Source organism: Perognathus longimembris, chromosome 17 (assembly GCF_023159225.1).
Source record: "Perognathus longimembris pacificus isolate PPM17 chromosome 17, ASM2315922v1, whole genome shotgun sequence".
Classification (NCBI taxonomy): domain Eukaryota; kingdom Metazoa; phylum Chordata; class Mammalia; order Rodentia; family Heteromyidae; genus Perognathus; species Perognathus longimembris.
This window is the reverse complement of record NC_063177.1, coordinates 14067019-14092069: the sequence shown is the minus strand read 5'-3', so window position 1 is coordinate 14092069 and position 25051 is coordinate 14067019. Positions and strand designations below refer to the sequence as shown.

At 42.6% G+C, this 25051-nt stretch overlaps 1 protein-coding gene and 1 pseudogene across 4 annotated transcripts in view; one reads left to right on the top strand and one right to left on the bottom strand.

Annotated features, from left to right (window-relative positions):
• Window positions 1-25051, bottom strand: part of Tom1l2 (target of myb1 like 2 membrane trafficking protein) — a 139069-nt gene that overhangs the window by 105433 nt on the left and 8585 nt on the right. The gene's annotated exons all lie outside the window — the stretch shown is intronic.
• Window positions 14502-16741, top strand: LOC125365724 (annotated as a pseudogene).

Here is a 25051-nt window from a genome sequence, read left to right as displayed (position 1 = left end):
TGTAACTGTAACCCCTCTGTACATTACCTTGACAATTAAAATTTAAAAAGCATTAAAAAGCTAATAATTTTTTTTAGATTCAACTTTTCTTCCTCATCCTACTCTCTTTACTCTTTTCCATTTCAGGTATAGAGAAGAAGATAGGAGATGTAGAAGGAGTCTGAGAAAAATCTGTTGCCCATATCACAAGCTTGTAAACAAACAAACAAACAAAAACTAGCAATGGCTCAAAACAAGCAGACATAGAGACCAGATGACCCTGGTCTGACTGACCCAAGATCAGCATGAGACCACGCACGAAAGTTCAATAAATAATAGCAGTAATAAATGTGAGAACCTTGGGGGTCAGTCAGACCCAGGGATCAAACTTCAGATTCTTCAATTTATTAGCCCAGGACCTCAAGCAAGTTCATTCATCTTGGTTTTAAAGTCTCAGTCACTTCACATGTAAAATAAGAGTAGTAAGTGCCTACTTTAAAGGATTGCTATGAGAGTTAGAAATAATATATTTAAGGAATGTTTCTAATATCAGTTACCATGTATTAACAGCTTATTATAGGTGTGTGTGTGTGTGTGTGTGTGTGTGTGTGTGTTTACAGTGTCTGCTGCAAGCAGTAGCAATAATTTTTTTTAAGCCATTGGAATCCCAGAAAAGTTATTTTCCAGCTTTACTCACAGCTTTGGGATGGGGGTGTCATCATTCCCAACTTATAGGTAAGAACCTAGAGCTCAGATGGATTAAGACTCCCGAATAAAAAGCCCTTATCTTTTAGACAGACATATGTAAGTATTACAAATAAAATTATATGATGTCTGGTGTTTGCTTCAAAATAATGCAGGATGAGTGGGCTGGGAATGTGGCTTAGTGGTAGAGTGCTTGCCTAGCATGTATGAAGCCCTGGGTTCGATTCCTCAGCACCACCTGGAAGTGGCGCTGTGGCTCAAGTGGTAGAGTGCTAGCCTTGAGTAAAGGAAGCCAGGGACAGTGCTCAGGCCCTGAGTTCAAGCCCCAGGACTATAATAATAATAATAATAATAATAATAATAATAATAATAATAATGCAGGATGAGAGGGAGAATGAAGCAAAATTGGATTGGCCAGGTATTGAGATACTGTTAAAGCTGAAAGGCAGATTCATAAAGGCTCCTTACTGAGTTTTCTCTGCTTGCTCTTTTTTTTTTTTTTTTTTGCCAGTTGTGGGGATTGAACTCAGGGCCTGGGCACTGTCCCTGAGCCTCTTTTGCTCAAGGCTAGCATTCTACCTACCACTTAAGCCACAGTGCCACTTCCAGCTCTTTTCTGTTTATGTGGTACTGAGGAATTGAACACTAGGCTAGGCGAGCATGCTAGGGGAGCACTTTACCCTAAGCCACATTCCCAGTCCCTCTCTACTCATTCTTATGTTTGAAATTTTCCAGAGTAAGATGATAAAAAGCACCAGACAAACTGGTTAATACTCATAATCCCAGCTAATTGGGAGGTGGAGATTGGGAGGACTGTGGTTTGAAACCAGCCTTGACAAAAGGTTTTCAAGATCTCATCTCAATCAATCAGCCAGGCATGGTGGTTCATGCCTGTGGTCTCCATTACAGAGAGGGTCATACTGTGAAATGAGGCTAGCTCCAGGCAAAAGTATAAGACTCTACCTGAAAAATAATTAAAGTAAAAATAGCTAGGAACATGTTCTCATGACTCACATGATAAAGCATCTGTCCAGCAAGCACAAGGCATTGAGTTCAAATACCAAGATCACAAAAAAAGACTAAAAGCAAAAATAAATAAATAAAATCATGGCATCTCCTGGAGAATATGTAAGATGGAATCAGTCTTAAAAGTGGGGTACGCTTTGTCCAAATCTTAAATTCTACCCAATCCACTGTAATAGTCACTTTAAATCAGGGAGTCTCCACTGAGGGCCAAACAGGGGCCTGTTAACAAGTCTGTTATCAGAGAAGGACTGGGCCTTGCTATTTGAAGAGTCTATGAAAGGCCAAGGAAGGTAGCAGTACTTGAAAATTGAAAGGAATTGAGAGATCCAAGAGAATTTATAGGAATAATAAAACAAATATGGGTTGGAAAAGAGGGTTGTTGGTTTTGCTTTTGTACTGTTACTAGGGCTTGAATTCAAGACCTGGGCTCTGTTCTTTCGCTTTTTCTGCTCAAAACTGGCATTCTGATCACTTGAGCCACAGCTCCACTTAAGATCATATGCATATATGCACCAACATATTCATGGTATATGCAGGGAAGGATTCTAATGATATCGAGTAACTCTTTTGAACTTACAGTTCAAAAACTTACAGTTTAATAAAATTAATACTAGGAAGCTTGAACATGTGTTGTGAGAGAGGTATGACGTCAAGTGGGGGCAGACAAATGGAGAGAAGAGCAGTCATAATGTTCAATGTAGATAAGTAAAAGTGGAATCAGGTAAATTGAGGGGATGGTGGGGTTGGGAGAGATGGGGGAAAATGATGAAAGGGGTGACACTGATCAAGATGCATTGTATTCACAAAGTGACATATTGAATTGAAACCACTTTGTTCAACTATTTAAAGATTTTTTTTAAATTTAAAGGTTGGAAGGAAGAAGTGGCAGGAGGGACGGGGACATGGAGGCTTAGCTGTCTCTCAGCTTCCTTAGGAGATTGCTGCCACAGCTCCAGCTCATACCACTTTCTCATTTCATTGTAGAATACCCTCTAAACTGTCCCAGCTCTGGGTGTTGGTGGCTCACTCCTATAATCTGAGCCACTCAGGAGGCTGAGATCTAAGGATCAAGCTCAAAAGCCATCATAGGAAGTCAAATCTGTGAGCCTGTTATCTCCAACTAACTAGCAAAAAGCTGAAAATGAAGATGTGGCTCAGTGGTAGATCACTAGCCTTAAGCAGAAAAAGCTAAACAAGAGCATGAGGCCTCAAGTTCAAGCCCCAGAACTGGTACATAGATAAATAATCCAACAGATATATGATCACATCTAATCACACTTTCCCCCTTCATGTTAAACATCTCTCAGAGAGCCAGGCGTTGGTGGCTCAAACCTATTTTCCTAGCAACTCAAGAGACTGAGTTCTGAGGATCGCAGTTTGAAGCCAATCCAGGAAGACAAATCCAAGAGACTCATCTCTCTAACCAGAAAGAGAGCCAGAACCAGAAATATGGCCCAAATGGTAGAGTGTCAACCATGAGTTAAAAAGCACAGGTTCTGAGTTCAAGCACCAGTATCCATTTAACTCCAAATATATTCATGGTAGAGCCCTAGCCTTGAGCACAAAGAGGCCCAGGGACAGCACTCAGGCCCTGAGTTCCAGCCTCACAACCAACAACAACAAGTTGATTTGGGGCTAGGAATGTGACTTAGTGGTAGAGTGCTTGCCTAGCATGCATGAAGCCCTGGGTTTGATTCTTCAGTACCACATAAACAGAAAAAGACAGAAGTGGCTCTGTGGCTCAAGTGGTAGAGTGCTAGTCTTGAGCAAAAGAAACTCAGGGACAGTGTCTAGGCCTTGAGCTCAATCCCCAGGACTGTCAAAAAACCCAAACAAACAAAAAACCTGTGTGTGTGTGTGTGTGTGTGTGTGTGTGTGTGTGTGTGTGTGTGACTTGATCTTCAGGGTTATTGTCTCTAGCCAACCCTCACTTCTGTCTCCTGTGCCTCACTGTCCCATGTGAATGCCCAGGGCCCATAATCTTGCTGCCTTCCACACACAAACCCCTTTTCTTTAATGTCCTGTCTTCCTAGCCTATCTCTTGGCTCCCAGTAAACTCTAGGAGACCATGTCAGATGTCACTTCCCTCGTGAAGTCATCCTCTCTCTTCCCAGCTTCATGTACAACTATGATTGAGCATCTAATACTAAGCTTGTGGGTCTGCCTCCTGATCAGAAGATGGGTGCTAAGGTGGGGAGTGGCAGCAGACAAGGTGAGCAATACCAGATAGCTATTATCACCACAAGTCACATAAATAATACCGTCCCCAAGCAGGTAGGCAGGGGCTATGCCAGTCATCACAATGCCAGGCATGAAGTGGCTGTAGAAGCTGCCCAGTGAGTGGACAGGTAAGGGTGGAAGGACACTGAGCAGAGGACTCCTTCCCGACCTTGGCCAAGGCAGCTTTGCTCTGATGCCCTAAAGCCCACAGCTGCAGGAGGCTAATTTAGTAGGGAAAAAATGCTCTACCATTTCCTTCAAAGGTTCCAGACAAATGGAAAATGATACCCACAGCTTGATGATCCCCTCACCTCTATTGCTGCAAAACCTAAAGAATATTTATGATCTGTGGGATCAGAGATTTGGTGTCTTAGAAGCAAAGAAAGGTCACAAGATGAATGAATGTAGACCATCTGCTCTTGGGTGGGGAGGTTCCTATATTATTCAGAGTTATTCTCCCTGATGCACCAGGCACCTGCTTCTCTGGCTGAAATCTCCACACCAACACAACAATTTTTATTTAACTTAGAATAAAACCAACAGCTCCTCCGAGGAGAGGTGAAAAGCTGAACACAAACATGCCTACTAACAGGGAGCTAAGGAAGCCTTCTGCCAGGGAAGCAGGAGGCCCTGCAAACAGACCACAACCCTCTCAGGGAAGGGCACTTGTGCTTCCCATATTAAATTCTTAGTGACAAGGCTTAACGGAGGAGAATGAATGCTCCTGGAGATGTTTGCATGATTGCAAAGGAGAAAACCTCATCTGGGGCTACCATCAGAGCAGTGCCGCCTCCTCGTTTTTCATAGGCCTGCTGCTCCTCCAATTCCCAACACCACTCCTCTGACATTCCAGCAGATGCTGCCTGCCACCACCGCACGAATCCTTCATCCTTGGGGGCCAATGGAAATGCAGGATTTCCCATTAATCAGGGTCTCGGACACCGAAATAGCTCATCTGACCTTTGCAAATACCAAAGGGTGGATTGAAAGCAGAAATTGGCAAAAGGTAATGCAGAAGTCTTTAGCTTTCCTTTCTGTGATGATTTTATGCAGTCATTAGCCAAGAAACAGATTGTTGAGAGGCTCGACAAGGTTAAAAATGAGGTAGAAACAGCTAGGTTGGAAATGAGGTAGCCACTACCATTGCAACACGTACATTCCTTGATGAATTATTTAGCATGCTTTAAAAAATATATATGGCTCAGAAAGCTCTTGGCATTGAATTGAAAACAATGTCAAGCTGGGAACCAGCAGTTCCCTGAATGAACATGCATACATGGGAAACAACAACAACATGGATTTCAATGTGTGATATCAACTGGATTCTATCAAATAACAAAGACCTAAATATTGCCACAGATAAAGATGCTATTAAAAAGAAGACAGATCCTTTTTTAGAATACACACATGACATGGGATCAAAGTCATTATTAATCATCAATACATATATACCCATTTTTCTATTTATAATATGTACAACTTAGTCAATTTTGTTGATATTTTAGGAGCAAGATCAATCCCTTGGTATTTCATGATCATTTTCTTTGCTCTAGGTCAGCATCACATAAAACTGAAGCCTAAGTAACCTTAATAAAATGTGGGACTCTGAGTTTTTTCTATTTAAAAGAATTACAGAAGCTGAGCACCAGTCATGTCTATTATCCTAGCTATTCAGGAGGCTGAGATCTGAGGGACAGGAAAGTTTGTGAGACTCTTATCTGTAATTAGCTACCAAAAAGCCAGAAGTTGAGCTGTGGCTCAAAGTGAGAGAGTGCTAGCCTTACGCAAAGATGCCCAGGGACAGTGTCCAGGCTCTGAGTTCAGGTCCCAGGACTGGAACACACACATAGACAAAATTTCAGGACTAGAGCCAGGTATCAGTGGCACTTAATTACTCAGAAAGCTGGGGTCTAGAATATCAAGGTGCTAACCTAGTCACAGCAGAAAAGTTCACTAGATTCCAACTACAAAATAACCAGCCCCCCCGCCCCCCCCAAAAAAAACAGATTGGAGATATAGCTCAAGTGGAAGAGTGAGCAAGCAAGCTGAGAAAGCTTGAAGTTCTGAGTTTAAGCCACAGTACCACCAATAAAAAGTACAGAAAAATTGAAGAACAAGCTGGGTGCTAGTGGTTCATGCCAAGCTACTCAAAAGCCTGAAATTGGAGAATCTTAGTTTGGAGCCTGCCCAGGGAGACAAATCCTTAAGACTCTTAGTACCTCCAATCAACCATCAAAAAGATGGAAGTTGAGATGTGGCTCAAGTGGTTAAGTACCAGCTGTGAGCTAAAAAGCTGAGTAAGAACAAGAGGCTTTGAGCTTAATCTTCAATAATGCATGTGCACATGTATCTGTACACACACACACACACACACACACACACACACACACACACAAAATAAAATTGAAGAGCAGAGAAAAAAGCCACTCATACAGGGCTGGGAATATGGCCTAGTGGCAAGAGTGCTTGTCTCGTATACATGAAGCCCTAGGTTTGATTCCTCAGCACCACATATGTAGAAAAAAGCCAGAAGTGGCACTGTGGCTCAAGTTGGCAGAGTGCTAGCCTTGAGCAAAAAGAAGCCAGGGGTGCTCAGGCCCTGAGTTCAAGCCCCAGGACTGACCCCCCCCCCCAAAAAAAAGCCACTCATACAAGCTTATCACCAATGCACTTGAAATTTTATAATTTACATACTATAAAATTGGTATAATTGACACACAATAAAATTCTCTCTTTTGAAATGTTTAATTTAGTAGGCTTTATATAGTCATGGAGTATCATCACTATCTAACACTACAATATTGTTTTTGTTTTTACTGTGCTGGAGATGGAACCCAGGGCTTTGAGCATGCCACTGAACTACATCCCCAGACTCAAACTCTAGAATATTTCTATCATCCCCCAAAGAAATCCTGGGCCCATTAGTAATCATTTCCCATTTCCTTTTTTCTCTCAGCCTCCCTCAACCACTAATAATGCAAATATGGATTTGCATACCCTGGACTTACATCATTGCAATCATACAATATGTAGCCTATTGTGTCTGGCTTCTTTTACTGAGAAAAAATGTCTCATTTGATTTAATTTCTGTCACAACTGTGTGTGTGTGTGTGTGTGTGTGTGTGTGTGTGTGTGTGTGTGTGTGTGTGTGTGTGTTGGGGTCAGCTGCACCTTTAAGGGGCCACAGCTGACCTCAGCCTGTCCCTCCCCTTCCTGTCTTTAATAGGAAGAGAAGGAAGTCTGACATCACTTGAGGGACAGCCCCTTGGGACCAATCAGGGGCCCCTCTCTTGTGCCCGCCTTTGGGGTATATCTGGGAGGCTCCTCATTTGAATAAACAGAAGCCCTAGAGGTTTTCTCCAGGGGCCCACGCATCGGTGTTGTTCTTGGCGGTTTTGGGGCACCCTGCGACCACACGCCACTGAGGCTACCCGTGGCCATCACTCCTGCGTGAGCGATAATGTACCACCCAGGAAGGGGCGGACAAGCCCCTTCCCCCTCCCAAGCGAGGGGAAGTAGAGAAAGAGAGAGAGAGAGAGATGAGGCTACCTGTGGCCATCGCTCCCACGTGAGAGCGATAAAGGACCCACCCAGGAAGGGGCGGACAAGCCCCTTCCCCCCCAAGCGAGGGGAGAGAGAGAGAGCCCACGTGTGTGTGTCCATCTTGAGGCTTGAACTTAGAGCCTAGACGCTGTTCCTGAGCTTTTTCAATCAGGGCTAGTACTCTATCACAACTCCACTTTCGGTCTTTTCCGTGGTTAATTAAAGATAAGAATCTCATGGACTTTACTGCCTAAGCTGGCTTTGAACCACTATCCTGAGATTTCAGCCTCCTGAGTAGCCAGAATTATAGGCACACCACCATTGATGCCCAGCTTCTAATCACAACTTTTATAGGTTTCTTTCTCCTCTTGATTCTTACACTTTTCAAACATGAACATAGGACTGAGGATGTAGTTTCAATGGCAAAATGTGTGCTTAGCATCTACAAGCTTGGGTTCCATTTCCAGAACCACATCTTGAAAAAGAAAAGAAACTTGCTGGGCACTAGTGGTTTATGCCTGTCATCGTAAGTTACCCACAAGGCCAAAATCAGAGGATCAAAGTTGGAAGCTAGTCTGAGCAGAAAAATCCTTGAGACTCCCATTCTAAAATAACCAGTAAAAAAGCTAGGCTAGAAGTGTGGCTCATGTAATTAAGCATCAGCCAAACAAAGCAAACCAAGCAAGTACAAGGCCCTCAGTTCAAACCCCTGTTTTGGTAGATAGGAAGCAAAGAGGAAGGGAAGGAAGGACAAAGGGGGAAAAAAGAAGAGAGGGATGAAAGGAAAGGGAAGAGAAGAGAAAGGGAAGGAAAGTTAATCCTTTGCTAACATAATAAAGTCTAGCCTGCAAGCTGAAGGAAGATGTTTTGTTCTCTAAATGTCACCATGCCACGTCCGTTTAATTTAAACAGAAAATTCCTAGGGATTAGGAAGGTACTTAATAATAGTACCTGCCTTCAGGACAACCCCACACACTCTATCATCTTCAGCAAGAAACAGTAAAGAACTCAAAGACACAGATCCAAATAGGAAGGGCTAACTTCTATTCATTAGATCTCTGTTTTGTAAATGGTTAAGCTATGTGTCTGTGTCCTCTCCTCACCCCTACTTCATTTGTAATGCCACATTTGTATGTTGAAGGTCTAACCTCCATATCTCACACTATGTCTGTTCATTTTAATCAGTCTGTTTAGAAGGCAATTGGTTAAGTGAAAGAGGCTTTTTTGTTCGAGTAGCTCTAATCCAATCTCAAACTCACAGAAGAATGGCCATGTAAGGACAAAGCAAGAAGGTGACTCTGCAAACTAGGGAGAGGGTTAACCCTAGGCTGCTGAAATCTGTTGAAACCTTGACCAGGGACTACTAGCCTCCAGATGTATGGTGTTTTGTTACAGCAGCCCTAGCAATTTAATGCTTCTTTTTAAAAAGCAGTACTTGTATGCTGAGGGCTGGAGGCTCATGCCTATAATCCTAGCTACTCAGGAAGCTGAGATCTGAGGAATGCAGCTCAAAGCCAGCCTGAGCAGAAAAGTCCATGAGACTGTTATCTTCAGTGAACCACAAAAAAAGCCAGAAATGGAACTGTGGCTCAATTAATAAAAGTTCCAGACTTGAGGGGAAAAGCTAAAAGCTAAGGGACAGGGCCCAGACCTTGAGTTCAAGCCCCAGTATTGGCAGAAAAAAAAAAAATCTGAGCTGGATCCCAGCATGGAAAAAAAAAAGTTTGTCTGATCTCAAAGCTCTTATTCTTTCCAGAAAGTACATGCTGTATTTTTTATTATTTTGTAGCATGAGGGGTCATACTGTTAAAATAAACAACAACAAAATCTTTGTTCTATTTTTAAAGGACCAATAGATTATCTTCTCTGAACATTCCTGGTTGCAGTCCAAATTCATTATTCATTCATTTCAGAACATTTGTGAAGTGTGCTGAAAATTCATTTAATATGTTTTTTGTGCATTATCCAATTAGAGCTCTAAATACTCCTAAGAGATGTGTATTAGCTTAAATGGAGGAAACTGAGGCTCCGAGACAGTAAGTGGCCATATTCTGACACTATTCATCTTTCACCGAGTTCCCCAGTTTCATTTTCAAAGGCCACCTGAACTAAATTCTATTCATCAATCTTTCACTGAGGCCTGTGGTGCTGGGTGCTCTCAATACCATGATGAATGTACCTCAGTTCCTACCTTGGAGGGAATGTGGAGCCCAGCTGGTGAGGATGACAGCTCTCCAAGGCCTCTGCCAGCTCATGCAGTGCTTCTGTGAGAAAAAGGTGTCCCTATCTCAGAGCAGAATCCTTGCCAGGTAACAGCTTGCTGCAGAGTCCCTCATTCTGCCTTCAGCCCGGGGAGCTGAGAAAGCCTGGGCCAGTAGAGTAAGTACCCTGAAACAGAAGCCCTAGGGAACCGTGTTTCTCCCTCCCTTCCTGCTCCCGCACTTGGCATATCCAAAATTCCTCCTGTACTCCTGTGGACCAATCTATGGTCACCATCACTCTACAGAGGAGAGATAGAAGGCAGGGCCTGCTCATAGTGAGTGGTGGGTAGGGCCAAAAAAATAATAATAAAACTACCAAGCAGAAATCACAATGTCAGAAGGAGCCACAGGAACAGACTGTCCCAAACACCAGAAGCATGGGGAGCTAAAGCAGGAAGCCAAAGCAGGTCAAAGCCAAGGAAATTCTAGGCCCTAAACAAAATTTCCTACAATGTTCTCAGATACTAATGTGGATATTTCATGCCTGTGTTTCCCACCCAGGTTGCTCCCTGCCACGCAGAGTCCCCACCTCCGTTCTTCCCGGGGCTTAGAATCTCTAGAGTGACAAGCAGTAGTTTTGGAACCCTTGCCAGAAAAACCCAGCTCCTCAGTGACCCCCCTCAGGCTTACACTGTCCCCAACATGATCACTCGGTTCCTGAAATGTACATCATGAGGCTTTATCTGGCAGGAGCCTGTCCCAGCCTCCAAGCCTCCCAACTGGGTCAGGAGAATAAGTATGACAAAGGCCCCTTCTAGCAACAGAGTCTCCAGGAGCAGCCCAGCCCCCTCCTACTCTAATCTGATTTGTGCCAGAATAGGCTATGAAAAAAGTTCACAAAGAGTAATCAGGAGACCAGAGGGGAGGATGACAGCAGTTCTGTGATCAGAGGACACTGTAAGCGTGGCATCTGAGCTTCATCTCATAGGAGGAACAAAGTCTCCCCATGCATACAAGAGACAGCCATTCAGGCAGAAGAGGACAGAAGCAAAGGCCCAGAGGCTGGCAATGTACCTCAGAAAGTATCTAGCTTAGGGTAGCCAAAAGCTAGAAGGATGATTCTATGAAGTAGGCTTTGGACCACCAGCAGGTGATAAAGGGTGGTTCAAATCAACACTAGACTTATCTCTTGAGATTCTTTTGTGTCAACAATGTGCTAGAGCTCCTGTCCACCATACTTGCAATAACTCTGCAAGCTCCCTTTTCTAATGGGCGTGGGCATCAGCTAGGAACTTTAGACAGATAACAGAATCCAGCAAAGTCACCTTGCCCTCATTATTATTAATTATTGATTTGCAGTGTTGGGGATCAAAACTATGGCTTTATGTGAGCTATGAACATGCTGTAACATTGAGTTACACCCCTAGTCCTTTCTCTTATCAATGCTACATTGGATTAATACTAAGTGAATTCTGTTTTATAAATTTATAATAGTGATAAAAAGTCTCTCTCTTTTTTTTTTTTTGGCCAGTCCTGGGTCTTGGACTCAGGGCCTGAACACTGTCCCTGGCTTCTTTTTATTTTTTTGCTCAAGGCTAGCACTCTGCCACTTGAGCCACAGCGCCACTTCTGGCCATTTTCTGTATATGTGGTGCTGGGGAATTGAACCCAGGGCCTCATGTATACGAGACAAGCACTCTTACCACTAGGCCATACCCCCAGCCCGTGATAAAAAGTCTTCAAAAGTAAATTTAAATTATGAAATGGTAACTCCTCTATATAACATCTTAATAATAACAATAAAGCTATATATAAAAAGTAAATTTACAAAAAGAAAAATCTTTGTGCCAGTCCTAGGGCTTGAACTCAGGGTCTGGGGGCTGTCCCTGAGTTTCTTTTGCTCAAGGCTAACACTTTACCACTTGAACCCCAGCTCCAGTTCCAGCTTTTTGGTAGGTAATTCAGAATAAGGGTTTCATAGACTTTTTTTTACCTGGGTTGGCTTGGAACCACAATCCTCAGATCTCAGCCTCCTGTAGCTAGGATTACAGTTGTAAGCCACCATTGCCCAGTTTGCAAAATATAGTTTTAAAAGAAGTTACTATAAAGAAAATAATCTACAAATGACAGCATATGTGGCTTGTATATAAGTGGACACCATGACTTTGTGGAGGAGAGGTAGAGGGAAGGGCCAGGCCTGCTCACAGTGGGTGGTGAGCAGGGCCAAAAAAAGAAAGAAGAAAGAAAAGTACCAAACAGAAACCACAATGTTACAGGGAACCACAGGGGTAGACTGTCCCAGAGTCCAGGTGAATGGCTTCTAGGATGAATGGAAATCTTGAGATCTTAGACTTAGTCAGAGTCTTGGTGTACAGGAAAGGGCAATGGTAAGACCAAATTCTTCTAGGTAACCAGTAGGCTGGGACAACATAGCCAAAGGATGGGCTGTTTCATTTTCACCTCTACAGGGAGGGCCTTTGAGGACCTGGAGCTACTAGTCTAGTTCCTAATGCCAATAACCTGATACCACAGACTGTGTAAGTTATAAAGGAGAAGTTTGTTCTGGCTCATAGTTCTGTAGGTCCGGGATCAAGAGGCCACATCTAGTGATAGCTTTTAGCAAGCAGAGACCCACAGAAGCACGGAGTATCACAAGGCAAGAAAAAGCATATGTGTATATGTATGTCTCTCCTGGTCTCTGGTCTCTCTCCCACTTGTCCCAAAATTCAATCATAATCACCTTCCAAAGGCGTCATCTCCAGACAACAGGCAAATAAATTAATTTCTACCCTCTTAATACCTCACAGGGGGGTCCAAATTTCAACACATCAAGTTTGTTCCTTGGAGAAACATTCTGTATCTAACATAAGGCCCTCTTTTCAAACCCCAGTACACACACACACACACACACACACACACACACACACACAACACCAAACATAAAAGTCCTGGATGGCCTTTTAAAGACAGGGGAAAGGGGGGAAGGCAAGGCTGCAGGGGGAACAGTGAATCTCAGAAACTCCATACACAAGCATTTCCCACTATTTCATTTTCAAGGGAACATGGTACTCAGGAAGGAAGTTAGCTTAAGGCCAGCTTTGATAGACAGGTCTCAGAGATGGTTTTCTGTTAGACAATGTAGGCCAACAACAACCAAATACCTTCTACTTTCACCAGATGTGGAAGCATTTAAATGACACTCATCACTGAAGAGGTATACAGCAAACTGGGGCTTTGTTGGTAAGAGCTAATTCAGAATATTCTTTTTTTTTCCTTCAGTTGTGGGGCTTGAACTCAGGGCCTGGGCTCTGTCCCTGAGTTCTTTTGCTCAAGGCTAGTGCTCTACCACTTTGAGGCACAACTTCACATCCAGTTTTCTAGTGGTTAGTTAGAGTAAGAGTCTCACAGACTTTCCTGCCTAGGCAGGCTGGCTTTGAACAGTGATTCTCAGATTTCAGCCTCCTGAGTACTGGGATTATAGGCGTGAGCCACCAGTGCCCAGGCAGAATACTCTTTTGGAGGACAATTTGGCAATGTCTATCAAAATTTCCAATGCTCCCATAATCTGATACAGACATTTTATGTTTAGGAATCTAAACCAGAGAAACGAGCCAGGTGCTAGGGGCTCATGCCTGTAATCCTACTTACTCAGGAGGCTGAGATCTGAGGATAGTGGTTCAAAGCTAGTCTGGGCAGAAAAGTCTGTGAGACTCTCTTTTTTCCTCCCATATGACTCTTTATCTCCAATGAATCACCAGAAAACTGGAAGTGGTACTGTGGCTCAAAGTGGTAAAGTGCTAGCCTTGAGCAAAAATGCTCTGGGACAGTACCCATGCCTTGAATTCAAGCAACAGGACCAAAACAAAACAAAACAGAGAAATGTTTAAGGACACAATGATAATTGTCTCTAGAAACAAAAAAGCCACTGTCCACCAGTAAAAGAATGGCTATGTAAGTTGAATATCCATGCTATAAGATGTTATACACAACAAGATAGATCTAAATGTGCATGACAATAACTCCAAAACATACAATTCCATGACAAATGCAGGTTGCAAGAAGAAGCAGATATAGGATCCCATCTATATAGAAACAACTTCACGGAACAAAAACCACACATGAAACAGCTACCAGGCATTATCTCTAGGGAGTACAGTGAGGGTAGGGAAGTGGGTGCTTGCTCTTTATATAATAAATGAAACTCTATTGTCTAATTCTTTTTTTTTTTGCCAGTCCTGGGGCTTGCAGTCAGGGCCTGGGCACTGTCCCTGAGCTTCTTTCGCTCAAGGTTAGCACTTTACCACTTGAGTCATGGTGCCACTTCTGGCTTCTTCTGTTTATGTGGTACTGAGGAATCGAATCCAGGGCTTCATGCATGCTAGGCAAGCACTCTACCACTAAGCCACATTCCTGGCCCTATTCTTATTCTAATTCTTAAAAGCAAGAATGGGTCAATATCCATACACTGAAGGACAAAAAAGCTACACTGGGATGCCCAGTTGGCATAAAAGGTCAGATATGCAGCCTCTGGGAAGAGGAATGCTGAAGTATAAAGAATGTTGGAATGCTGATCCTGCTATAGAAAGGTGCTGTAGCCACTCCAAGGAACACATCTTCCTCTACCAACTCCACAGGAAGGCTGGAATGGGATGTCTGGGAGATTGTATCCAACAGGCTGGTCCTTCCTCTTCAGTAACCTGGGATATATCTCTTGGAACTCTGAGGCGGAGACCATTTCACAACCATTACCCTAAGTCTAACAGGTTTGGAAATTAAAGATCCCTTGGGACATTATCTAACATAAGAGTCCCTGCTTTATGAAGCTCAATGCAAGCCAAAAGGTACTTTTCCCTCCCCCCATTCCCTTCTTCTCTCTGGCTATCTCCTACTCATTCTTCAAACCCACATCTAGGCAGTCATCCCCCCTGCCCCCCGCCCAAACTGCCTTCTGAAACCATCACCCTGGGTGATGCACTCTCCTCTGAGCCTTCCAACAGGTCTTGTCTCTATCTTTGTCATAGGATTCACCCTGGGCACTGACACAGCAAACTCCCTGAGGGTATTGACAGTGAGTCCCATGCTCAGCATTAAGCAAGGCAAGTACTCAGGGGCCCTGGGAACTGTCCTTCACCCCATTCCCCCTCAAAATACAACCTGCCTGACTGGGTACCTGTAAGTGCTTCACAATATATCCCTAAAAAGTATGCAACCACTTCCCATACTCATTATAATGGCTTTTTTAAATAAAAAAGACAAGAAAATAGCTCCTCAAGGGGCCCGTGCCTATAATTGTAGCTACTCAGAAGACTGAGATCTGAGGACACCAGTTTGAAACCAGCCCAGAATGGCAAATATGACTCATCTCTAATTAACTGGCAAAGAAAAAGCTGAAACTAGATGTGTAACTAAAATGGTAGGGTGCCAGCCATGAGTGGAAAAAGCTAAATGAGAGCTGGAGGCCTAGAGTTCAAGCCCTAGTATCAGCACACAGAATCCAGACTTACACACTTACACACACACACACACACACAAAAGAGGAAGGAGGAGGAAGGGAAAGGAAAGGGAAGGGGGAAAAATAACAATATTAGTGAAGTGAACCCTGTGCACTTCTGGTAGGAATGTGCAGCTGCTACTGGAAAAGTATATAGTGGTGCCCCCCCAAAATAAAAATAGAGTTATCATATGATTCCACTTCTAGTTGTGTGTGTGTGTGTGTGTATGTGTGTGTGTGTTGTATGTCTTGGGGCTTGAAATCAGGGCCTGGGCACTGTCTCTGAGTTTTTAATGCTCAAGCTAGTGCTCTACCACTTTGAGCCACTGTGCCATTTCCAGCTTTTTAGTGGTTAATTGGAGAGTAAGAGTCTCACAGGCTTCCTTGTCTGGGATGGCTTTGAACTGCAATCCTCAGACTGCAGCCTCCTGAGAAGCTAGGATTACAGGCATGAGTCACTGGCACCCAGTAATGATTCCATTCCTGGTTATGTACTCAAATGCATTGAAAGCAATGAATCAAACATGTGTATACCCATGTTCACAGCAGTATTATTCAAAATAGCCAAAAAGAGAAAATAAGTGTCCATCAGTGGATGAATAGGTAATCAAGATGTAGTCTATCCTTACAAAGGAAGGAGATATTCTGCGTTAGAAAGGAAGCTGTGAAAGAACTAAAAATACAGTTATAAACTAAACTGAGAAGCAGGTGTGGTATAGATAGACAAAATCCTAATGAATCATAATAGGGAGATAATAATTCCTAAAGTTGATAAGGAAGGAAGGAAGGAAGGCAGGCAGGCAGGCTGTAAGTGTATTTTAGGCCTGAGGGGAAGACTGACATAGTAGTTGACAAATAACAGTAAACAATATAGGCAATAGGGTCCGTATAGGACTCTCTGTATTCTTTGACTTTTTAAAATTCAATTTAAAAAATCGTTTGGCTTGAAAGAAGGAGGAAAGAGAAAAAAGTAAGATTAAGTGACACATGCTCCCACATGATGAACCTTGAAGCCATGAAATAAAGCAATCACTAAAAGATAAACACAGTTCCTCGTCCATGGCGCCGCCCCATCCACCGTGTACAACTTGAGGTGGGAGCCCCTGTGTCTGGGCTCCCTGCGGTGCAAGGTGCTGCTCATCAACGTGGCGTCCCTCTGAGGCACCAGGGTCCGGGACTACACCCAGATAAACGAGCTGCAGCGGCGGCTCGGGCCCCGCGGCCTGGTCATCCTGGGCTTCCTGTGCAACCAGTTTGGACACCTGGAGATCTCTGAGAATGAAGAGATTCTAAATACCTTCAAGTACGACCGACCTGGTGGCGGGTTCAAGCCCAACTTCACGCTCGTCGAGAAGTGCAAGGTGAATGGCGCCAAGGCCCATCCCCTCTTCGCCTTCCTAAGGGGGAGAGGAGGCTCTGCTGGCGCCCAGCGACGACCCCACCGCGCTTATGACCGACCCCAAGCTGATCATCTGGTCGTCCGTGTGCCGTGGGCCCCGACGGCGGCCGCTTCCCCACCATCGACTTCGAGCGTGACATCGAGGCTCTGCTGACCCAGGGCCCCGGCTCCGCCTGACGCGCCCCCTGCCCGCACAGGGCCGACCCTTGCCGCCCGCTGCGGGGATTTCATCCATGAAGGTGTTCCTTCTAAACTTCATGGACTAACACCCAATGTCCGGGGAAATCCCCTCAGATGGGCGCGGGGCCTGCCTGTGCCCTCTGCCTTTCTGCCCCAATAAAGTGCTGGATATCACACACACACACACACACACACACACACACACACACACACACACACAAAAGATAAACACAGTGTGGTTCTACTTATGTGAGGTCTCTAAAATATTCTGACTTTTAAAGGCAGAATGTAGAAGACACTTGTCTGGGAGGATGAGGGAATGCAGTGCTAGTATTTAAGGGTATAGATTTCAGGTGATGAAGATGATAACTTCTGGAACTGGATGTGATGATGGCTGCATAAGTACATTAAGTGTGAACATATTTTATGCCACTCAACTGTATGCTTAAAAATGGTGTAGTGAGGGGCTGGGAATATGGCTTAGTGGCAAGAGTGCTTGCCTCCTATACATGAAGCCCTGGATAAGATTCCTCAGCACCACATATGCAGAAAACAGCTAGAAGTGGCTCTGTGGCTCAAGTGGCAGAGAGCAAAAAAAAGCCAGGGACAATGCTCAGGCCTGGAGTTCAAGGCCCAGGACTGGCCAAAACAAACAAACCAACAAACAAAAATGGTTGTAGTGAGCTGGGCACTAGAGGCTCACACCTGTAATCCTAGCTACTCAGGAGGCTGAGATCTGAGGATCACTGACGCTGAGATCTGAGGATCACTGGAATGATGCTATCAATGATGCTTTAAGCTTTGGCACACTGCTTACATCTTTGAGACCAAGTCTGTTTCTTGTTTTATATCTTTCACTCTGGAAATTTCAAGCTCAGTGGGGCCCACAACACAGCCTGCTTGCTTTCTCCACCTCACCTGGCTTCATGTGGTCCTGAGCCACAGGCAGACAGTGAGGTCAGGTGTGAACTGTTTTCATACTCCATCCGTGTTCAGCTTTCTCCAGGCACTTCAATATTCCTAAAAAATAAACCTGATTTCTCTTTTTCCCACTAGGATGACCTGGGGGGTGGCAAGTTACTGCTCCTGGTCTCTGATTATTTTACACAGAGAAGATATGGAGCTTGGAAATCATACCAACAGTTAAAATAGACGATTCACAATCTCATTCCAGAACTAAAAGCTAAGGTCCTAATCTTCTTTCAAAGAATGTAAGTTAGAAAACAATCCCAAGGGCAATTCTAGTGCCTTATCTTTCTGACCTCTTCCCTCACGCACAAGTCCTGCTTTCAACCATGTTCTGAATCCAAGTTCCCTACCTACAGCTCCAGCTTTCCTTACTATGGTCCTGCAGTCCCATTTTCATTTTCCAAGTCAAAATTCCGCCTCACCCTATATAGTGCACTTAAATAGATAAATATAAAAATATACATGTTACTAAATCTCAGGAGCTTCCAGAACACTCTGTGGCAGTGGGAGAACCTAAGCTAGATAGATACTGGAGGATACATAGAGCTCGATAGCAAGAGAAAAGAAGTCATGCGTGCAGGAGCCACAACATGCTATGTTGAGTGGGATTGAAGAGTGTATATACAGCATGTGTCTGCAAGACAGAAGACAGAAATAGTGAAGACTTTGCATGCCAGGCTCTGTTTACAAGTCATTCTTGGGAGATGAGAAGTTCTAGGAAGTTTCTGGCAGATTTTTTCTGAGTTTGAGTTGGCCACAGAGCATAGAAGGAGAAGAAAAATGGAGGAAGAAGACCAATTAAGTGATAGCCTAATAGCTAAAGCATAACTAGGGCTGGACTAAGTTAAAGGAGGCAAAAAATAAGAAAAGAAACAAATGCTAAAGACTTTATAAAGAAAAAACCCACAAATAGTAATTCTGTAGCCAAGGCCCACAGAACCTCTGGGTACAGAGCAATTCCTCCACCCATCTGCTCAGCCCCTTCCTGACCTCTCTTTCTTTTGCTGTTGCTCACCCCTGGAGCAATCTGTCTTTATGTTCAAAGAGGATTCATGAAATTAAAATGAGTGCATCTCATGGGCACCTTGTCAGAAATGTGCCATTACAAGTGACATTTCTGGGTGTCAGAGTTAGTCTCTCATCTGCTGGTGGATCCAGTTTGCCCAGCTGACAAGTGAAAAGACTGTGACACCAACAATTATAGAAACAAACTCAACCTAGAATCTGGAAATCAAGCTGTTCTTTCCATCTCTTCCATCACACTCAGCAGACAATATGGGAGCTCCCTGGCAGAAGGCCCTCACTTCTCAACCACAGCAGTTCTGAGGGAACAGGAGGATACTAGACGACATGACCTTTCATGGTGGCAGGTGGAGAAAACAATGTACACATATATGATTTCTCAGGACTAGAAGAAGAGCAGAAAATCTCTTCAAAACATCACTAGTATCAGAGCAGCTCATACTGTATGATTCTACTTAACTGTACTAGAACAGGCTAAACTAAGCTATGGAAATAGGTAAGATCAATGGTTGCCTCTCAAATATGGGGTGGGGGGGTCCTGGGAAGTTCTCATGACAGAAGTTTCTGGAGTGAGGTTGATGGTTTATATCTGGATGGGGTATGGGGAACATATATGCATTTGTTAAAAGTGTAACAATTTAGCTGGGCACCAGTGGTTACATCTATAATCCTAGTTACTCAGAGGCTGAGATCTGAGGAGTACAGTTTGAAACCAGCCCAAGCAGGAATGTTCATGAAACGTTGATCTCCAATTAGCCACACAAAAAAAGCTGAAAGTGGAGCTTTCAATAGTAGACTGCTAGTGCTAGCCTTGAGAAAAAAAGCTCAGGAATAGTTCCCAGGCCCTGAGTTCAAACCCTAGGCCCAGCACAGATACACATACATACACACAAACACACACATACAAAAGTATAACGATTTAAAAATGTGTGTGTATATGTGTGTGTATATATATATGTATAACAAGATGTTTGCATTTCATTTCCTATAAGTAAATTAGGCCCCCATGAAAAATGTGAAAAGGCAAATGTATGTGATACATATAATACAAATACACACACACACACACAGTAGCTGGACTCATAAAAACACAGAATCTCCTATGAGGGTAAAGGGCTTAAGGCAAAGTAAAAGCCAACTTTGATTTGCACCATAAGCTTTAGGCCTGGAAATGAACTTGAACAACAGGTTCTGTTGTTTAAAAAGGTAAACAGGTAGGACACGATCTATCCAAAGTCAGACAGCAAATCAGCAGCAGAGAAGTGACCAATCCCAGAATTCCCAAGTCTGAGCCTAGGATTCACTCTCTGTTCTCAACTGGTGTTAGAATAAGAAAATAAAACAAAAGACCAAAGGTGACTGACTTCATGAACCAATTTCATTTAGTTATCAAACTTTGAGCTGAACTGTACGATCCACTGAGTAAAGTCTAAATCAGGTGATTAATTTCCAAACAATAAAAAGTATTTGTCTCAATGAAGTTCAGTCAAGAATTCCTCATTCATTAAATGGAAGACTTACTTATACGCTCCATGCCTTGCTTATGATCTATACCCATAAACAGCCAAATGACTAGCAAGAGGGATGAGCTAAGTAGAAAGATATATGGGCATCATAAAACTGACTCATTGTAGGGCTTTAGCAAGTCTCCTATAGTGGTAGAAAAAAAATGGGAGTTTCTGGGATGATAACTGACTTTTCTATGCTAATGAGATGACTAGGTAGCTTCAGGATGGCTGTTGGTGGCCAGGAAGACCAAAGAAGGTTTAGAGGGCTGGAACTTTCTGCTCAACAACCACTCTATGCCACCTCTGGGAGGAAAGAAGGGCCAAGGTAGACTCGCTGATGACCACATAGTGAAATTCCCATTAATCCCCAAAATACCAGAGCTCCCAGGTAGATAACCATGTAGGCCCACCACCCTCCCAAACATGGGGATCTCTAACTTATAACCAGTCATTGGTGTACAAAGTGGGGTCAGGAATGCTGTGTCTGTACTCATACTGGGTAGTATTAGAAATGTATTATAGGATACCTAGTTAGTATCAGGAAAACAAAAACACATTTTGGTGTCAGAAGTACTATGAAGCATAGGCCTATCCTCCCTGATCCAGTTTCCCCATCTATAAAAATGTCAAGACTGGACCAAAAGCAGCTAGTACTCTTCTATCTGGAATCCTGTGATTTGTTGAACCACTACATTAGGAATTTTCAGAGTTACATGAGATATTCAGACTCTCTGGAAACTACTAGTAAATTCAGCTTTCAAACCCCAAGCAACATCATTTCTCAGGCCTCATTTTCTATTTGACTAATGACGTGCCAGAACTCTGTAATTTCTCCTTTGAGAAGCAGCAAAAAATACTTAGCAGTGTCTTATTACAGAGCCTTGTCCTTGTCCTCAGCTCTCAAAGACTTTCAGCCCAATTCTCTGAGATGAAAGAATCAGTCTCTTTCTATTACATTCAATTTTAAACCAAAACCCAAAACAGAATTTTTCACATGCCTCCCAGACTACAAGGCTTGTGTTTCATTAATGATTAAAACAGCAGCTGGTAATGTCTTGAAAGCAAGTTGGTCAGTTAGACAACTCAGCATCTGTTTAAATTCTCTCTCTTCCTCCTCCGTTACTCAAGTATATTAAAAAAATATTTCAAGTCCACAAGCCTTTTCTTACCAGGAAGGGTCTGAGTAAGGTTGAAAGCAGCCCATCCCAGGATAGAGGTATGGTAGAATGGCCCTGGAAGGCTCTGAGTTCAAATCCCCATACTTTAAAAAAGGAAAAATGAAAACAAAAGACTATCTTTTGAGATAATTCTCAGGAAATTTTCTGGGATGAAAAGAACACTTGCAGAATAAATTCTACTCAGAGGACTGAAACTGGGTAAATAATTTATAATCCGAAAAGAGATTTGAATTTATGATCATCATTTTCAGTGTTTTGGCTACTAAATTCATTCCAGTATCCATTAATTTCCCAAATATTTACTGAACTTCAATTTAGGAACGAAAGTGACCAACACTAGAATACACAGACCTGAATTCAAATACCTCTTCTTCCACTTATAAGCTATAGGCCAAAAGAGAAGTCCTTCACTTCTAAGTCTCGGTTCCCTAGACAATAAAATATGAATGGTGTCAGGCACAGTAATATACACTAGAGACCTAGTACTGAGAGGAGAGAATCTCTTGATCCAGGGGTTAAAAGCTACCCTGGGTGGCTTTAAAATGTGTCTAAAATGTGTGTGTGTGTGTGTGTGTGGTGTGTGTGTGTGTGTGTGTGTCCAGGAAGCAGGTACTCAAAAGGGGTGGGGTGGGGTCAAGGGGAAAAGGGTAGATGATAAAGAAGAGGTGGAAAATGTAGACAAGAATTCAATGTATAGCCTACAAAATTAAGAAGAGTGTGTGAAGGGGTAGATAGAGGAGGGATGGGTAAAAATGTTGAAAAGTGTGACATTGATCAAGATGCATTGTATCCATAAACTGCTTTGTTAAATGGAAACTCCTTTGTACAACTATTTAAAATTAAAAAAAAACAAATTAAAATGTGTCATCCTATAGAACATGAGAAAATGTTTGATGATGGATTAACATTCAGAATATATATAGAACTTCTGTAACAGAACAACAAAATGTACAACTCAGTTAAAACTGGGCAAAGGAGTTAAGCAGACATTTCTACAAAGAAGATCTACAAATAATTAAGAAGAAAATTAACAAGAAAATATGTTCAACATCAGTAATCATTAAGGAAATGTAAATCAAAACCACAATGGGATGGACTAGGAATGTGGCTTAAGTGGTAGAGTGCTTGCCTACCATGTACGAGGACCTCGGTCCCATCTTTAGCATTAAAAAAAAACAAACCCTACAATGAGATATTGCTTTATAAAATAAATAAACAAAAAGCAAACAACAAAATAAAACTGAAGGCTAGGGGAATGGCTCAAGTGGTAGAGTGCCTGCAGCAGCTATTAAAAAACAACAATAGGGGGCTGGGAATATGGCCTAGTGGCAAGAGTGCTTGCCTCACATACATGAAGCCCTGAGTTCGATTCCCCAGCACCACATATATAGAAAATGGCCAGAAATGGCGCTGTAGCTCAAGTGGCAGAGTGTTAGCCTTGAGCAAAAAGAAGCCAGGGACAGTGCTCAGGCCCTGAGTCCAAGCCCAGGACTGGAAAAAAAATTAAAAAAAAACAATAGGGGCTAGGAATATGGCCTGGTGGCAAGAGTGCTTGCCTCGTATACATGAAGCCCTGGGTTCGATTCCCCAGCACCACATGTATAGAAAAAAACCAGAAGTGGCACTGTGGCTCAAGTGGCAGAGTGCTAGCCTTGAGCAAAAAGAAGCCAGAGACAGTGCTCAGGCCCTGAGTCCAAGCCCAGGACTGGCAAAAATAAATAAATAAATTAATTAAAATAAATAAAAAACAATATATATGAAATATATATACAAATGAATTAAAAACAAAGACATGATATTTGGACAACCATGTTCATAGAAGGATTAACAATAACCAAGAAGTAGAAGCAATCCAAATGTCCATCAGTAGGTGAATTGATAACAAAATGTTGAAAATATACAGTGAAATATTATACAGCCTTAAAAAGGAATGCTATTTTGATTTGTATAAACTTTGGAGACATTACACACATGAAACAAAGGACTACACACTAAAGGACAAATGCCACATGATTCCACATGCAAAGCTCTAGAGTCATAGTGTGACTCATAGGGTGAAAGGACCCAGAAAATGCAAAATAAGAGGTGCTTTAGCAAGGGATAGTTATGACTGCCACAACAATGTGAGAGTACTCAATACCACTGAACTGTACACTTAAAATGGTTAAAAAGGAAAAAAAGCACCTCACACTGGTAGCTCATGCCTGTAATCCTAACTTCAAGCCCCAGGACCAGAAAAAAAAAGTAAAATGATAAACTGTGTTATGTATGTTTTACTTTTTTTTAAGAGAGAACAATAGAAATAAGTGCCCTCACACACATTACTCTATATGATACATGGCAAGCACTGTACCAAGACAATACATTTTGCTTTTAATCTTTTTAACAATCCTGCAAGGTGTAGCTAGACAGAGATTCTTGTCCTCCTTTAACTACCACTACCCTTACAGATTAGGAAATTGATGATTAGAACAGATGCTGGATTCACAAAAAAGAAGTCACATAAAGAAGAAAAAATCAGTCTGGATCCAATCCAAAGCAAAAATGCTAAATGCTAAAAATGAATAGGCATACATATTCCTCTAGAATTCCATAAGGGAGCTATGCTCGTGTGTGTGTGTGTGTGTTGTGTGTGTGTGTGTGTGTGTGTGTGTGTGTGTGTACTGGTATTGGAGCTTAAACTCTGGGCCTTGCCCTCTACTTGGCTTTTTCATTCAAGACTGGCACTCTACTTGAGCCACATCTCTACCTCTGGCTTTTTGCTGTTTGACTGGACTATCACAGACTTTTCTGCCTTGTGCTTGCTTCAAAATGTGATCCTCAGATCTCAACCTCTTTAGTAGCAAATGGGATACAGACATGGGCCACCAGTACCCAGTAATCTTTGTTGTTTTTATGGAACTCCATTTGGAATCAGTGAAGACTTTTCTTGTCCAAAAGCAGAGACCAAGCTTGCTGGTTAAAAGACATAACAGAAACAAAAGCATAGGAGCTAAACTCCCTCCCGAGTGTGCAAACAGTGGAGCTACACCCCAGCTTACTTGAGGAACCTAAAATATTCTACTGTTTTTTTTGTAGCTGGGAATAATTTTACCTACCCACTGATTGAGCTACAGAAACCTGGGAAAGTTCTTAACTCTCTATGTCTCCATTTCATATAAAAAGTGGAGATAATACTACAGACTCACTGATGTTTCCAAAGAAAAATATTTAAATGAGATAACGTATATCCAGCACAGAGCAAGGTGCCTGGTACATGGTGAGGGCATAGTAAATCAGAACTAAGAATTTTAGCTTTGAAAGATGCTAAATAATAAGATTGACAGCAAGAGGCCTATGGATTGAATAACTCTATAGAACTTATTCAACCAAGTGCTATGAAGTTCACAAGGAAGCAGAAAGTACATATCCTTGGAGGAACCTCAAGTCTTATTCAGGAGATAAGCCAATAAACACACATGATAGAGAACAGAAGGAATCAGAACCAGAGAAGCTATCAGTAGTCTGGATATATTAGTTGACTGAATGACACTATGACACATTATTTTATTTAATCTCCACAAAACTTGGAGGCAAGTAATATTCTTCTCTATTCATAAAACTGTTATTTCCATAAATAGGTTGGTCTA